Source organism: Dermacentor silvarum, chromosome 5 (assembly GCF_013339745.2).
Source record: "Dermacentor silvarum isolate Dsil-2018 chromosome 5, BIME_Dsil_1.4, whole genome shotgun sequence".
Taxonomy (NCBI): Eukaryota; Metazoa; Arthropoda; class Arachnida; order Ixodida; family Ixodidae; genus Dermacentor; species Dermacentor silvarum.
In genome coordinates this window covers 2,794,997-2,811,954 of record NC_051158.1, presented here as the reverse complement: position 1 = coordinate 2,811,954, position 16,958 = coordinate 2,794,997, and positions in this window count along the sequence as shown.

Genomic DNA, 16,958 nt, shown 5'->3' with positions numbered 1-16,958 from the left:
ACTAAGGCACAGTGTTTTGTTTGTGTGAAGTGTTATTGTGCTCATTCAATTCTGGAGCATATTCACAAACGTTCTGATGCTTTTTATGATTATAATAGCAGCCGGTACAAAGAAGAATTAAAAGCATTCTTTACTTATTAAAAGCTGAAAATGCAGCAACTTCCAGGTCAAACATTTCACATTCTTTTCATTATAGTGAAGTGTTGAATAAATGTTCATGTAGAGATTACAGTTTCCTTGGAAGACGAGCGGGATGTACTAAAAAACATTTAAATTAGGCGAAAGTTTACTACACTCTAATTAGCCATCCTGGACGCAAAAGAATTGCCGTGGTTATCTTCTTAGTTCCACCCCAAGGCTGCAGAACTATTTTTACGAAATAAATATATCAACTTATATGTTCGACATAATACGCAGTAAAAAGACGGCAGTGCCTTTATGTGTCGTGTTTTACGTATGAAATGCAAGGTAGGTAAATCAAGACAGACAGGAGGTTGCATATATAGGGTGTTTCAGCGAACACTTCAACAAACTTGTAAAGGGTACCTGCGGCAAATAGCACAATTCTAGTTCATGAGCTGGTGCACTTACTGCATTACTTGCAAAAAAATTCAAATCCGATATCGGCTAATATAAAAATCACTAGTAAAGTTTTAGCAAATCAGCTTATGGCCCATATTGCAATTAAAGATTTGTAGCCGTGGGTTTTGCAAGGCGGATCCACTGGCAACAAATTCTCAGGATGACACAATATCGAGACATTAATTCCTAAACATTGCGGAGAATTGCATTGACGTTCCAGTTACTTTCGTAACAAAACTTCGTTTTATGCACCGAACCACAAAAGTAACTGGAGCACCTGGGAGTTCGCGTGGCGCAAATACTAGAAATGGAGGGACACCAGGATGACGCCACTTTCGAAACATCAATTCCCAAATTTTGTGGAGAAATGCATTTGCGTTCCAGTTAATTTTGTGATTCAACGCATTAAAGGACGTTTTTTTTATGAACGTAGGAGTAACGGCAGTGCATATTTACCGCAAGTCTGACAGCGCATATATCGTAAATGGGCAATCTACACAATTATTTTTTAGGTGGATATGCCGTGCAGTCTCACACACCAGAGTTTGTAAATTGCACTATGTGCCATAAGGTAAGTAGTTAAAAACCGAATTGGTGAATATTTGTTAATTAGTCGGTTATGTATTTCAATTTCTCGTGCAAGTAATGTCTGCCTCTTCGACTTGACTAGCCCATGGACAAGAATTGTGCTATCTGCCACTGGCATTTCTTTTTTACAATTTTTTATAAGATTGCCTCGTTTCAAACATTGTCATAGGCGCCTTTTATGCTCCTAACACCCGGGATGCATTTGGGTGCAGAGCGTTTTCCCAAACTTTCAGAATAGGTCAGTAGGGTTATGAAGGTAAAAAGCGTTAAATAATTTTTCAATAGCCCTGATAGTTTCAGCTCAGTGCAATGTCCAATATATTGGACACTGCACTACATTATACGCACTTCATCAAGTGCGCATATAATCACGTGCCACAGATATTGTGCTAAAACTCGCGTGCAAAAATGTTTTAATAACTCGAAAGGTGAAATCAATAAACTGGCAACAATGTCGCACAGCAGCAAAAACACAGTGCGACATACCCAGTGGATCAAGTTGGCAGGAAAATGGTTAGAGACAGACATAAAGACATGCAGATTGACACTAGGAAGTTAGTGAAGTATCCTAATAATGCTAATTCCATCGAAAGGACTCAGGAATAAAGGGAAGGATAGCCAGAAAAAGGCCAGTTCCTTCCCAAGACTGGACTGTAAAATTTAGAGCGTTTTGGAAAGAAAGAGCAGGCTTCGTCGTCAGGGGACGGAGAAGCCTTGAGATAGGGACACAATGAGTCAGCTATTAGTGTTACGATTTTAGTTTTTTTTTCCTTGGGTCCATGCACCTCATTCCCCGTGGAACGCGCGCTCCTGCGAACCTCTTTTCCGTTGGCGTATATGCGCCACCTAGTGTAGAAGATGATGCTGCCAAAATACTTGAAACAGGCGTCGGACACTCAAAGCTCAATGTCAGACGTGTTCCTTTCGGCAATTCTTCGCAATATTGCGTTAGCAGTTTCATAAGACACGCGAGGTCAGTTTCCTGCACAAAAAAAAAGACGCGATTTCGTCCAATAGCCGCTAAATACTAACAGGAATCGTCTGCTGTTCCAAACAAGGCGATCGCAAAAGCGCGGTCAATATAACCGCATTGAGTCCCAGCGTCCAACGTAACGACGAGCCGATTCTAGGATGAGGGCTTCCGAAGCCCAGGTGAAAATCAGCGTTACGGGAGCGTGATATTGAGGCCAAACGTAGGCGAAGAGCTGCCTACCTTGAGTTTAGGGAAAACGAAGTAGAACGCCTGCGACGCCGTCGTCTTGCCACAAGCTTCGCTTACCCTCATTTCCTCGACAGGGGAAGGGCACTGAAAGTTTTCTTGAGGGCAGAGAAGGCGATTCATTCTCCGTAGGTGTTTGAGCCTTTAGCAATATGGTGTGGCAGTGCATTGCTTGAATGATAATTGCTATGTTGTCGACAGTGATTGTGAAAAGGGGTTGCGCAAGACATTCTTTTGCGTAGTGCAATGGCAAAACTAGATGTGCCCAATGGGCAGGCATATTGACCATAGTATTTAGGCAACTACGACTGGAGGCAATCAGGCTATATTTCAAGTTAGCGGGTTCTATATCAGAAAAGAAATATATATTTTTTGTGTATACATCATATCCCAGCCGCCGTTCTCACCTGTAAAAGATGCCATCTTTGTAAACCATTTTTTTATATGTGCTCATTTTGATTGGAGTTTCTGAATGTTGACTTATCGTGACTGTAATATTCGTGGACTGTTATACAGTAAAATAAAATATCTGCAGATCCCACATGATTCTGCAGGATCGGTTTAAACGAATCGTTTACTGGTGTTTGTAAAGAATGCTCTTTTTGCTCAGCGATCACTTGCAAATGGGAGACACCACGGCCAGCTTGGACACATTGACGCTGTAAACTGCATCAGTGGACAAAAACTTTTTACCGTACACCATGCACACGTAACGCATGACGACGAAAAAGTTTCGACGACGGAACGACCCTGACGTAACGACGACGATGGCATCAAGATAATGACATGAATCACTGCAATCGATGCGGCAAAATGACTACGAAACGAGCACTATGGCACGATGACGATTCAATGATAATAAGGGAATGATGATTACGAAATCATGACGATAAGACCACAATAGCATGCTGACTATGGGATGACTATGCTAGATTGACGGCGATGATATGCTGGCGACGCCTTCCACGGTGGCCCGCCTGGATTCGCATTATATCCTTTGTTTGCGCACTGTACCGATAGCGGTCTGGGACTGTAGCCAGCAATTAGGCGGGATGAAAATGTAGAAACGAAGACGACGTGCTTACATTACTTTCGATACGACCCATGCATACGCCAATAGCCGCCTCGATTCGCACCATGTCAGATTTTGCATGTATTGTATGCGGTACTGGCCAATCGGCGAAGACTAGCCAGGAATCAGCAGGAATGATGACTTTCCGTTCACGACGGTGGGATGTTGAAAATACTTTTAATATAACCATCGTATGCAGCAAGCGTTATTCGCCAGGACAGCAACAACAGCGGGATAGATGAGGCATAAGGCAAAGAAGGCTTCCCTTTATTATCCACCACATATTGCAAATAAACACGTCTTCATACTTCAAGTGCGTAAAAATATACAGCGTCACCTCTGAGCCACTGCATCTGGAAATGTCAGTTTGAGTCGGTGCTTCAAAAAATTATTTCCTGTATTGTGCAGAAGCCTTGCTTTTCATTCGGTAGATGGCACGATGAATTCTACGCAAGCAACGCGAACGCAGGTATGCTTCTCTGGCGCAGTTCTGTGTAATACGGATCGCGCTGAACGTGAACAATGCTTTCTCAACGCCAACACAAGATCCCTGCCACTGTTTCTCGATGCGTATTGTTCCGTACCTAGTGCGTGAACATGTATTCGTGGGACCTATTGTCGTTGCTGCATAAGTACTCTAAAAAAAAAATATTCTTTTTATGCTTCCCACACATGCATGTGGTTGGCACGTGTGAAACAATAGAAGTGTTCCTTTATGCAGATATGTAATTGGCTTGTTCCCCCTATAATTTGTCCGGCGCAAGGACACGCATCTTCAAGGAAAATAAGCACCACGCTTTTCTACGTGTGGTGACATAACTTTTACCGGGTTGGAAAGCGAACGTAATGGAGAAATAAATGTTTTGCACAATTAAATACCTTCGTCAAATTCTGCTTTTTTCTGCACCTCAAGGTGCAACTGAATACAATTTGCTAACAAGAGAACACAGCATATCATTTTCTCGCTCATGATTTGAAATTTATGACAGTTGCGGTAGCAGTTCACTGAATATAACCACTTTGGTGTGTCATTCTCGTTATCATATCTGTCGCTTCTGACACACTGCACGCAAGCGAATCCACATACAGGGTGTTTCAGCGAACACTTTCAAAATTTATGTAAGGTTGCCTGTGGCAGATAGCCCAATCCTAGTTAATGAGCTGGTCTACACGAAGAGGCGGACATTACTTGCACAAAAATTGAAATGCATAATCGACTAATTAACAAAAAGTCACTAATTAAGTTTTTAACTAATCACCTGATGACCCATATTGCAATTTACAAGTTGTAGCCGTGGAGTTCGCAAGGCGAATCCATTTAGAATTAATTCTCAGGATGACACCAATTTCGAGATATTATTTCCCGAACTTTGCTGTGAAATGCATTGCCGTTCCAGTTATTTTGTGCTTCAATGCATAAAGCGACGTTTTGTTAACAACCTAACTGGAACACCATTGCATTTCTCCGCAAAGTTCAGGAATTAATATCTTGAAACTGGTGTCATCCCGAGAATTCGTTCCAAGTGGATCCGCCTTGCGAGCTCCACGGCTACAAATTGTAAATTGCAATATGGGCCATCAAGTAATTAGTTACAAACTTAATTAGTGAATTTCTGTTAATTATTCGATTACGCATTTCAATTTCTTGTGCAAGTAATGTGCACCTCTTTGAGTAGACCAGCTCATGAAGTAGAATTGCGCTATCTGCCACAGGCAACCTTTAAGAATTTTTGAAAGTGTTCGCTGAAACACCCTGTATATCCTAAAGACAGTCCTGTCAACCATTCAAAGCCAAGGGCAAGGTAGTGTCCATTTATTTAGGGATTTTATTGCCACAATTTCTCCTAGGATTTTTGAGATTGCACAAATGTATGAGAGCTCCCATGAATTAATGGACTATGTTAATCAATGTCATTCAGAAGTACCTTGGTACTTCAATTGTCATGTAGAGTTAACACCTGCGCCCTAATCTACAAAACGTTTCGTCCGTAAGTACTCTTTGCCATTGATTGGCCGTATTTGATGCTATGTTCATCTGTGTGCTTAAATTGTATCTGCTATTAAGAACAATTCTTGCTTAGGAACGTTTTTGTGAATACTCGGGCCCAAATCTAAAGGACTAAGTTAAATTACCTGCAACAAAATGTCATATTGGCGCGTCAATCTGCTTTGTTGCGTGTATCTGCCCCTTCATGCATTGACGGCGACCCAAGCGATACGACTGAATATGATGTAACTATGGGCGCTGTGGTTGAAAGTTTGAATACGGCAGCTTGTTATGGCGGCCGAAACGAGGAATAAATTCTAGAAATGCTCGTCTTAGGCACGGGCAATGTGGGCAGTAGTTATGAACTTGCTGCAAAAGAAAGTTTATAATTAAAACTTGTCTTCTACAACGTTTAACACTGAAAGTTTATTCATACCTTTTAAACATGGCACCGTCCTAAATAAAACTGTTGCCCGTGAGCCGAACGTCTCGTAAATCTGTAGCGTTGGTCACGTACACCTTTTGTTAGCTTAAATGCATTCCCGATGCACCAATGAAAACAAACTAGGAATAACACGTTACGAGGAATTGCGTTACGAGGAGACAGTTGCAGTAAAATCAGTCTGTAATGTCAGTTTTCCAGGTGACACCATGTTTCGTGGGCAAAGTATGGAGAGATTTCTTGGGTGAATAATTTTAGGGAGCCTATAGGTTGAAGGAATTTTGATTTGAGCTCAGAAGTAGCCATACTTGATCGGTAAATGCACGCTAGTTGTACAGAGAACATTCGCAGAACAATGTTTGGTGCCGAGCAATCAGTCTCTAAACGTCAATTTCGCAATGACACCAATATAGCTTCCGGAAGCTTCCTGGAGAATTCTTATCTATTTTTCGGTTCTGATAGTTCTGCTCGGATAAGCCGATGTTTAACCGAGCTGTATCGCAGCGGTGGCCACCGGGTTCCTTCCCTGTCCTGGTGCTCGGCTTCTCGTGGAAGTTCATATGTCGAAAAGGAGTCCAATAGAGAGTTCCCGAGTTGTCTCTGGGCGCCTCTTGTCCAACCACAGATATCCTTGTTGAAGAGCATCCTCCGCGGTTGTGGGAGACAAGGTCTGCCAGCGGGTACCTACCGATAAGCAGGTACAAACCCACTCCCGGCCTGGTGCTCGGCCATTAAGGGGCCTCAACGCTTGGAGAGGCGTGTTTGTCCCCAAACCGAAGGCGGCCTTACCTGAATACGTGCGTCCGGGGGAAATCGTCGCCACTGGATAGGCGAAACCTAATTTTTTGTGCTCACTAAGGTTTCAACGTAAATTTTGGGCACATGCTCATTTCCTAAGCGTATCTTTCTTGAAGAAAGCGGAATGGCAGGCCGAGGTACACTTTTGCTCATTTCAACCAGTGGTGGGAACCGAACCCACCACCTCCCGCAGCCGAGACGGGCACTCAACAACTAGGCCATGACTGGGATATATCACCTGCAAAATGTATTTCACCTACAAAAGAAATGTCGTAAGAAAGACGCCCACTTATCTCGGCTAGGATTCAGTCCTGATGACATAATCCCCGATATGAATAAGAAAGGTATCAATGTTGCCATAACTATGGGCATGTCATCAGTAGGCCTGAGTACAGAATCACGGGACCGGCGCAGCGCGGAAACGCCGACGAGACCCTGTAGTTCTAGTCTACGCCGTGCACAGTCATCGAGCTCTTTCGGTTCATGTATGTATGATCACGTCAAGCCGCGCGTGTGCACTTGGCCAGCTTATGTTTACTGCAATGTATACTGCCACCAAAGCTACGAGCTTTATTTCGTGTAATATTTAAACACGTGGATATCGCACTAATTGTACCGCCTTTACGCCGCAATTGGGAGTTATATATATATATATATATATATATATATATATTGCTGCACGTACGCATGAGTGCGAAAAACGATGACCGGTGAACGTGCTGGCGGTCCCGGGTTGGAATAGAAGAGGACGACGCTGCGTTCATCAAACAGCTGGGCGCTTCGAGACTTAAATTAACCAGCCCCCTTCATCCGTAAGGGTCGTAAACGGTCTCCTTCGCGCGTAACAGAGTGGTGGAGGTGCGGGGTAAGCGCTCACAACAACGGAATCGTCACTGCTGCAGCTTCGTCGAAGCCGTCGACTTGCCGGCCTCCCGCCATCTGCCGTGACCGTCTTCGAAATGCCTGAAGAAGGAGCCGCTCCGAGGGCAGCGCCCAGCAGTCCGCTGCAGTACTACCGAGTTACACCCGCCTTCGGAGGAATAGAGGGGAAGATGTCGACGAGTGGCTCGTCCGTTACAAACGAGTGAGCAAGTCCGACGGGTGGGATTCAACCGCTCAGCTCACCAATGTGGTGTTCTCCCCCCTGACCGACAACACACTCGTGTGGTACGAGAACCGCGAGGACGCGCTTAGGACGTGGGAACTTTTTGTTGAAGAGTTCAAGGCCTGTTTTGAGGACTCATTCGCCAAGAAGAAGCGTGCTGAGCAGACACTGTCGCAACGGGCGCAGCTACCAGGTGAGACATGCACCACGTATATTGAAGAAGTTTTAAAGCTGCGTAAGGTGGTCAGTGCTCGCATGTCAGAAGATAGATAAAGTCGAACGTTTTTTGAAAGGAGTGGCCGAGGACGTGTACAATTTTCTAATCGGTAAAGAAAACCTAAGTTCTGTGTCCGACGTCATGCGGCACTGCAGAACTTTTGAAGGCTCAAGATGCGTCGGATTGCGCCAAATTTTGGTCGGCTGGCAAACGTTACGACGGTTGGCAGTGTGGACACGAGCCCTTCGCTCGACCATCCGACAGATTGTACGCGAGGAACTTCCCCGCCGCGAAGAGATGTCGCGTCATGCAGCTGACCACCATGGCATGTACACGTCCCGTGAGGCTATGACTGCGCCACATTCGGCCCCTTAGCAACAGATGGTTAGCACCACTGCCGTAGAGTACAGCGCAGCCCCACAGTTTAGGATGACAACACGTTCTCCGACTCCGCGCTTTGACCGACGCGCACAGCGCAAGCCTTCTCGACGCCCGATGTATAGTCAAGACACACGCCTTGAACCAACCCAGTACACAAGGGAAAATGACACTATTCGCTTCATCGACGAACAACCAAGGTTTCGACCTCCCCCGGTGTGTTACTCTTGTGGTGTCCCGGGCCACATATCGCGGTTTTGCAACCAGCGTATGAACACGTGGTACGGCCAGCCCTCAGAGTTTTCACGACCTTCCGAACGGCCCCATGGTGTCCCGTGGCCAGCATATGCATCGTGTGCCGACGAGTTTTGGCCGCGCTGCTCCCGGAATCGCTAACCGGCATCTGACAGGAGTTTGACGCCTCCACAGCGTCCTCGTGCTTCCCGTTCTCCCTCACCGCTGCGTCACACCACGCCCCATCGTCACTGGAAAACTAGCTAGCGCGGCCAATGGAGGTGAGGTTGCTGGAGATGTGCTACTCACAGAAATACCTCGTGTGCTGATGCTTAACAACAAAGTGCGCGTTTTTGTGAACAATGTACTTGTGATGACTCGGGTGGACAAAGGTGCAACAATTTCGGTTATGAGTTTTTCTTTTAAAGGCGTGTTAGGGCGCAAGGTCATATTCAAATAGGACGAAGCTTCAAAGTTCTGTGGAGTGAGTGGTGACGTTGCGCGATATGCCCAGATAATTAATGGACTCGAGCGAAAACTGCCCTGTCTATCAGACAAAATCAAATGCGCCGCGCAGATGGCGATGGCGCTGGCGCTGGAATTCACGAGGCCAAAAGGACGAACGGCACCTCGGTAGGTCAGCTTCTCTGCAGCAATTCGGAGTTCCACTTGAGCGCGCTTGGCGAATGACAACGGAGCGGCACGTGGGAAACGTAGGCCCAACTCTGGCTCCCCGCGGGAGCCATATATAGTAACTGTAATCGCGTGTATTGGTGAAAAAAAAAACGCAAGGAAGAGATTGATACGACCGTATCTCTTATATAGTCATAAGTAGCGGCACAAGGCAGATATTGAAAGAAGAAAAAAAAAGATTAAAGATATGTATACAGAAATGCTAGATAAAAACATCTACGGTATACCTGAATAAATCAAGCAGGCTAGGTGACCATCTGTAATAGCTCCGTTTCACTGGGGATGTAATGAAATCGTTATTTTCATGAACCTGTATTACCAATACATACACGTCCTTGCACGGCTAGACAAATTCTGCCCAGAAAGTTCTTTCAGAGAAATTATCACTATATGCACACTAATTGGCGTAACTGATTTGCAGAATTTAGCGTTTCGTGCCGTTTCAAGCATTGAATGCGGCACTTATTAGCGCTGCTGCATGAACATCTAGCTTTGTATATTTCAGTACCAGTTAACTAAATAGGAGCCCATGCTTCAACTCCTCTCTATTGTTTTACAAGATTTATCGCACCTGTTGTATGATACAATGGATACATAAAAAGCATTATCAGCAATTAAAAATAACTTTCAGACTGTAAAACTCAAGCCATCTCTAGTTAGGCAACGCGCTGTAGACCTCCTGCGAAGACACAATCTTCATAAGGTCGTCTGTAATGTCAAGAAGGCTGAACAACTCACATTAGAACTTTTTTTTCGGCCATGAACACAAGCAAGAAATTCCTTTTCGAGCAATTGTTTCGAGACAAAGGGACCTGGGAATTCGCTGTAGCTAGTTACCTGCAGAATTGCTTAAATTCATTTAGTTTTTCAGACCCTTTTCGCATGCGCAGCTCGCAGGCGCAAGTCCAGTTCTTGACAGTTGAGGCTTCCAACCGTAATGCTTTCTTTGTATGGATATTTAAGAGCTTTGCTACTCTTTGCTGTTAAATTGTGTGAAAGAGAGAAGAATGACCAAGTGTAGGAATTGTTTTTCTTAGGAAAATGTGGTGCTTCAACAGGGGCTTTTCTGGGAATTCTTCCCTTGTATTTAAAGTCGACGACGGTTGGGTGAAGAGAAAGCATCCTTGTGCAGAAATCATGAATTTTCTTTAGTTCCAAGATTGCCCCAATCCTTAGTGACCTATATCTTAGCAAGATTGAGAAATGCTTCAAGAACGCTTATGTGATCGTGTTATTAAGGTATTTGGGTACGTTGACAATCACTTGATTTTACAGCGTAAGCTGTTATAGGCTCATTCCAATAGCCGTTTCTGTTGGCGATGTTGTCCGCCGCCACCGCCGGTATTCGTCGCAACTATTGCCACGTTTCTACCCACTACGCTGGTTAGGCCATGAAATTTTTCGATTGTCTTGAGGAAGAAAAAAAGATTAAGAATATTTATTAACAATTGCTAGAATGAAAAACATGTATGACATCAGTAAATCAAGCATGCGAACTGACTGTCGCAGCCCCCATTCTAAGGGGATGGCAATAAATTACCATAATCATCATCAGTATGATTTGAATCAAATCGTGCCACTTGTGACGCAATCAGACATGCGCGCTGCGTAGAATCGATACGTGCAAACTTTGCATTCCAGTTGGGTTGTATTCCACCAGGTGTCGCGACATGTAGCAGTTGCCTATAGCTGGGCCTGGTTAACTGAAGCAATCTACGCGGCTATTTGTCATCGCCCCGTATCAAACGGGGGGGGCCAATAAAGCATCATCATCATCATCATCAACAGCATCTTATCGTGCCATGGGTCAAGGGATGTGACATGTGTGCCGCGCAGTCTGGATACCTGTATTTACCGTTCGGTACACTTTACGGGGCCTCCTCGCAATGTACGAACTTCAGCTGAAAAAGCGAATCGTAAAGCTACGCGCGTGGTCAGCAAAACGCTGTGCAGAGAGCTGCAGAAGTGGCAGGTTTATGTCGACGCCAGGTGAACAGTTCACGTGATTCTTGTGAAAACGAAACAAAGTGACTTTGCCGCGAAGACCCTCTAGTGCATGCTGCCTAAACTGAAACGATCAACGTGACTTCGAGGCAGTGTAGTGCAAAGGTAGTGCATATAGGCTGTGTAGCGCAACTTTTGCGATTGGGTCGAAGGGCTGGATTGTGCGCTCGCACTAATCTGCGCCAGTCTAGTGGTGATACGTGGTGGCTTTATCCTGCACAAGGTTTACCGACGAATAGTAACCACATCATCATTGTACATTTTGAATTGCTATCAACAGCTCGATTCGTTCGATTGCAACCGAAACTCGCTGTCAAACGCTGCAGTGAGTCGGCGCGGCAACAGCAGCGAGCGAATTGACCGTCGCCGCGCCGCTCGCATCAACGCGACCTAAGCCGTAAAAGCGCACAGCAGGGAGGAAGGGCCCTGCCCGCGCCGCAGATGGTTTTCAAGATACAGGCGGCCCAGGGGCGTAGCCAGGGGGGTTGGAGGGGTTCAACCCCCCCCCCCCCCCGAAATTTTTTTCCGCAACCCCCCCCCCCCCCCTTTGTTCTCGTCGCTTCGCACCGGCATAATTCAAGGAACCAGTGCTACTATCACAATTTCCTTCCTGGGCGCTTCCGTTTGGGTTAGTAATTTACAGTGCATAATTTCTACATATGGAAAAAAACTGTCACGGTGTTCAAGTTCAAGTTCATTTATTTTTACCACATACATGGAGTTTCACATAAGTGGTTGGGACGAGGGAAAAAAAGCTGCATTAAAACAGCTTGACTAGCCCCACGTCCCCGGTTCACTATGGCAGCATGGCAGTAAAATAAAAGTACATTTCAACATCGGTGTCAAATGAGAAAAACATGATATCCACAGAAAACATATTTACAAAAAGTAAAATTTAGCAATGAACATATTTAACACAGCATGCTTAAAACAGAAGTGTTAGAGAGTGTGCGAACATTTTCATAAGAAGTCTTGAATTTATTTAATGTCTTCGGCAAGCAATAACCTAAAGTTTGAAAGCCATAGTTTGTGCGCGGCCGTGGCACATACCATTGTTCCGAGTGTCTGTTTTGGCGCAAAGAAGGATTTAGTTGCAAGTTAGCTACACTGTGTATATAATCGCGATTTTTCACAATATCAGATCTAAAGGAAAGTAATAAAGTGTATTCATATAGCACGCTCAATTTAATTACATTATATTTAACGAATAGTTCTGAAGTGTGTGCATTATATGGAAGGTTTGCAACAGAACGAATGGCCTTTTTTTGTAGGATAGCAAGATTATTTATGGATTGCTGTGTTCCGTTACCCCAAATTAAGTTACAATAACGTAGATGAGATGAGAAGAGTGCCTTAAATATCGAAAGCTTTTGAGGAACTGGCAATGTACGCTGACATTTTCTCAGTACGCCCAAGACCTTACAAAGTTTGTTTTGTAAAAGTTCCGTATGGTGATCCCATTTCATATATTCGTGAAACATTACACCTAGAGATTTTGCTGTAGAAGAAAATTCAATTTTATTATTATTCAACATGAGATTATAAGAACGAGTGAGCTCATAAAGCGGGGATTTTGAGCGAAAAAGAACAGCTTTATATTTTGAGCAGTTAATTTGTAAAGAATTGTTAAGTGTCCAGCCACATATTTTATCTAGTGTCAAGTTAGCTAGATTCACGAGATCATGTATATCTGTTCCTGAAAAGAAAAGACTTGTATCATCAGCATACATTATGTATTGGGCTGAAGGGTCAACATTTACAATATCATTAATAAATATAACAAACAAAAGCGGCCCCAATATGCTGCCTTGGGGAACTCCGTATTTAACAGGTTGCATAGAAGACAGAATTCTGCTTATCGATACGCATTGATGTCTGTTAGCTAAGTAGTTCTGAATTAGATTAAGGGCAACACCACGAACTCCATAACACTGCAGCTTACCTAATAATGTTTCATGAATAATTCTATCAAAGGCCTTGGACATATCTAAAAATATGCCGAGTGTGAATTTTTTAGCTTCAATATTTTTAAGAATCAACTCTTTTTGAAACAGTAGAGCACTTTCTGTTGAAAAACCTGATCTAAATCCATATTGCGATTTTGTTATGACGGAATGTTTGTCAAGAAAGTTTGACAGTCTAAGATTAATAATTTTTTCAAGTCCCTTGGAGAATAGGGGAAGGATTGAAATTGGTCTATAATTACCGAGAATGTTTTTATCTCCACTTTTGTATATTACCGTCACCTTAGCATTTTTTATATTCTGTGGGAAAATGCCAGTTCGTAAGGAAAGATTGTAAATATGTGTCAGACATGGGCTAATAAGATCAATAATATATTTAATCGGCTCCATTTTCAGACCATTAATATCCTCGCTCTTACTCATCTTAAAGTTTCTAAATACTCTTAATACTTCATTTTCATCAGTTGGGCAAAGAAATATTGATTCCTTTAGCGGCACGGGTAAGTAATCAAAGGCGCTATCTTGATGTGAGCTCTCACTTACAGATGTAAAGTATTCATTGAAGTTGTCGGCTAACTCCTTGCCTTTGATAACTTCATTGTCAACTACAAGTTCTTCTAAGCTATTTCTTACTCTACCTGGAGATATGATGGAGTGTAATTTATTCCACATTTGTTTGACATCTGTGACGCCCTCAAACATGGTATAATAATAATTTCGTTTTGCTTGCCGTTGTAACTTAATGATCAAATTTCTACATTTTTTAAACATCCTCAAAGCATCTGGATTTCGGTTAACTAAGAATGCATGATATAGCCTATCCTTCTCCTTCATCATTTTTAGAATCTCTGTAGTCATCCAAGGTTTGCGGGCACGCTTTGGTTTTTTAAAAACCTGAAGTGGGAAATGTTTATTATAAACTGAACAGATCGTTCGGATAAAATAGTCGTAAGCTAAGTCAGCACAGGTGATAGAAAATAAGTCATCCCATTGCGTTTGCTCAATTTCCTCACGAAAGCGCGAAAGAGAGGTTAAATTTACAGCCCTATAATATATAGCAGAAGCAGCCTGTCTGGTTGTGCAGCGGGATTGGTGTACCATAAAATAAATAGGTAGGTGATCACTGATAGCGGTACAAATAGTGCCATAAATTACGGAATCGGAAGGAAAGTTTGTTATGAACAGGTCTATTAATGCTGCACTCGAATCAGTAATACGAGTAGGAGTGACAATAACATTCGATAAAAAGTGGGAATCAAGAAGTGCCGAAAGATCCTTTTGCTTATTTGTGCTACCTAACATATCAATGTTCAGGTCGCCTCCCAAAACGAGTCTATATCCATTGTCATTAACAAAGGAAAATATGTTATCTAACAACTGTATGAAATTGTTTATGCTGCCATCGGGTGGTCTGTATACTGCAACAAACACGCAGTTTCCTACTTTAAGACATACAATTTCAATATCATCAGTGCATTGATACCATTCGTTAAGGAATTCGTACCTCATCTCATGTTTAACATACATACATACGCCACCTCCTGTCCTTGTTTTCCTATTTAAATAAACTGAATTATAACCTGCGATATTAATAACGTCTGAGTCATCACGGTACCATGTTTCTGTAAGCATAATTATGGAGAAATCAAATTTAAACTCACCAAGAAGAACTAAGAGGTTGTCCTCTTTGCAACGAGCAGACTGCATATTAATGTGAAGCACAGCAAGGGGTGATATGCGCTGGTCTACAATGCGTGAATTTAGTTCCGATGGACTGGAACCTATCGTGTTAGAGTCCATTAGTCGACAGTGGTGATAACATATGTATACAGAAATTAATTATAGCAAGTATAACAAAACAGCAGCCCTTGAATAGCGCAAACGTATTCACTAAGAAATGTTGCTGAATCATTAGGAAGCCATGCGTTCGTTGTAAAACGTTAGAATAACTAGCATAGACAACAGAAAAGTGACATATGGCACTAATCCAGTACACAGAAATATTGAAAGCATTAAACAAAAGTTCGGTTGCTTAATATTGATGATGAGTAGGGGCATTGGTTACACGAAGTGCTGTGTAATATGGAGAAATGGGTTTGGACCCATATAACACTCTACAGAAGGACAGGGTTATGTTTTCCTGTCTAACAAAGCGATAAAAAAAATAAAGGAAAATTACATGCAGGATCACAACTAAGAAAACCATTTTTCCACCGTGACGACCTGTTAAACAACTTGCGCCAAGTCCTCTTCGCACGTTATGCGCAGAACTGGTGTCTTTTCCAGTTTCCGCATGAGAACTTTGCCTTGAGACACCCAGATAAACTTCCATTTATTCTCTTTCCTTGCTTGTCTCGCCTTTGCTAGCAAAATTTTGTTTTCGCGACACAGATGCTCGTTTACATAGATCGAAGCATCTGTGTCATACCCTAAATCCCTTGCATTCAGTTTTCGTTTCCTTGCTGCCGAAAGCATTCTGTCCCGGGCGGCTCTCAAACGAAACTTTACGACCACATACGGCCTACTCTTATCTCTGGATGGCACACGATGTACAACGTCTATGTCATTCTCAGTGACGCCGGCCTTCAGATACCCCGCAAGTTTTCCAACTTCCTTCAGAAGGTCCTCATGTGGTACAACCGGAAGCCCTTGAATTTCAACATTCATATTTCTGGAGTACTGTTTCAATTCGGTTATCTCACTCCTTGCCCGCTTCAGTTCTTTTTTGAGGAGTTCACTTTCAATGTGGCACTGCTCATTATCAGCCCTAACAGCAGAAAGCTCACCACGGAAGGCCTCAACATCAAGTTTGAATTTTTCGAATCCATCACTCAAGAATTGTACAGATCGTTGAAGACCAGTGATTTCCGACCGAATTTCACCGTTTGAGGTACTGATACGAGCAACGTCACTTTTAATGTCTGACGAGAATGAATCGAGCTTAGTCACCAACTCAGTCAATACCTTGACGACCTCTTTGATGCTTCCCGGCTGCTTCTCAACCATAACCTTAGCAAGGTCATTTAGGCCACTAGAATTCATTTCACTGCTCGACTCAAGGTTAACAATAGAAGACAACAACACAGCAGAAAGTAGAAGGCATTCACAAAAGATTAAAACCCAGCGCAAGTGACCAGGTACGGCTCTACATTAGCTTAAAGTAATACACTATTCATGGTAACACTCATGGCAGCAACAGCGACGGGAGAGCAATGTGCGCAAGAGCGCGAAAGAAAGAATACACCAACCTGCAATGTAGTCGAAGAGTAGAATTAGTTTGCGCCCGCACACCGTCGCCGTCGCTGCCACAGTGAAAAGAATGCGATTCCCGGGTACACCGCCCCCAAGATGAGAGCGATAATCCGAGGTTGCGGTAGCCTCACACAGATGGCAGTTCTGGCATGGAATCCGGTCGATCAGATTGGGCAGGCACAGGCAACTGCAATGTAGTCGAAGAGTAGAATTAGTTTGCGCCCGCACACCGTCGCCGTCGCTGCCACAGTGAAAAGAATGCGATTCCCAGGTACACCGCCCCCAAGATGAGAGCGATAATCCGAGGTTGCGGTAGCCTCACACAGATGGCAGTTCTGGCATGGAATCCGGCCGATCAGATTGGGCAGGCACAGGCAACTGCAATGTAGTCGAAGAGTAGAATTAGTTTGCGCCCGCACACCA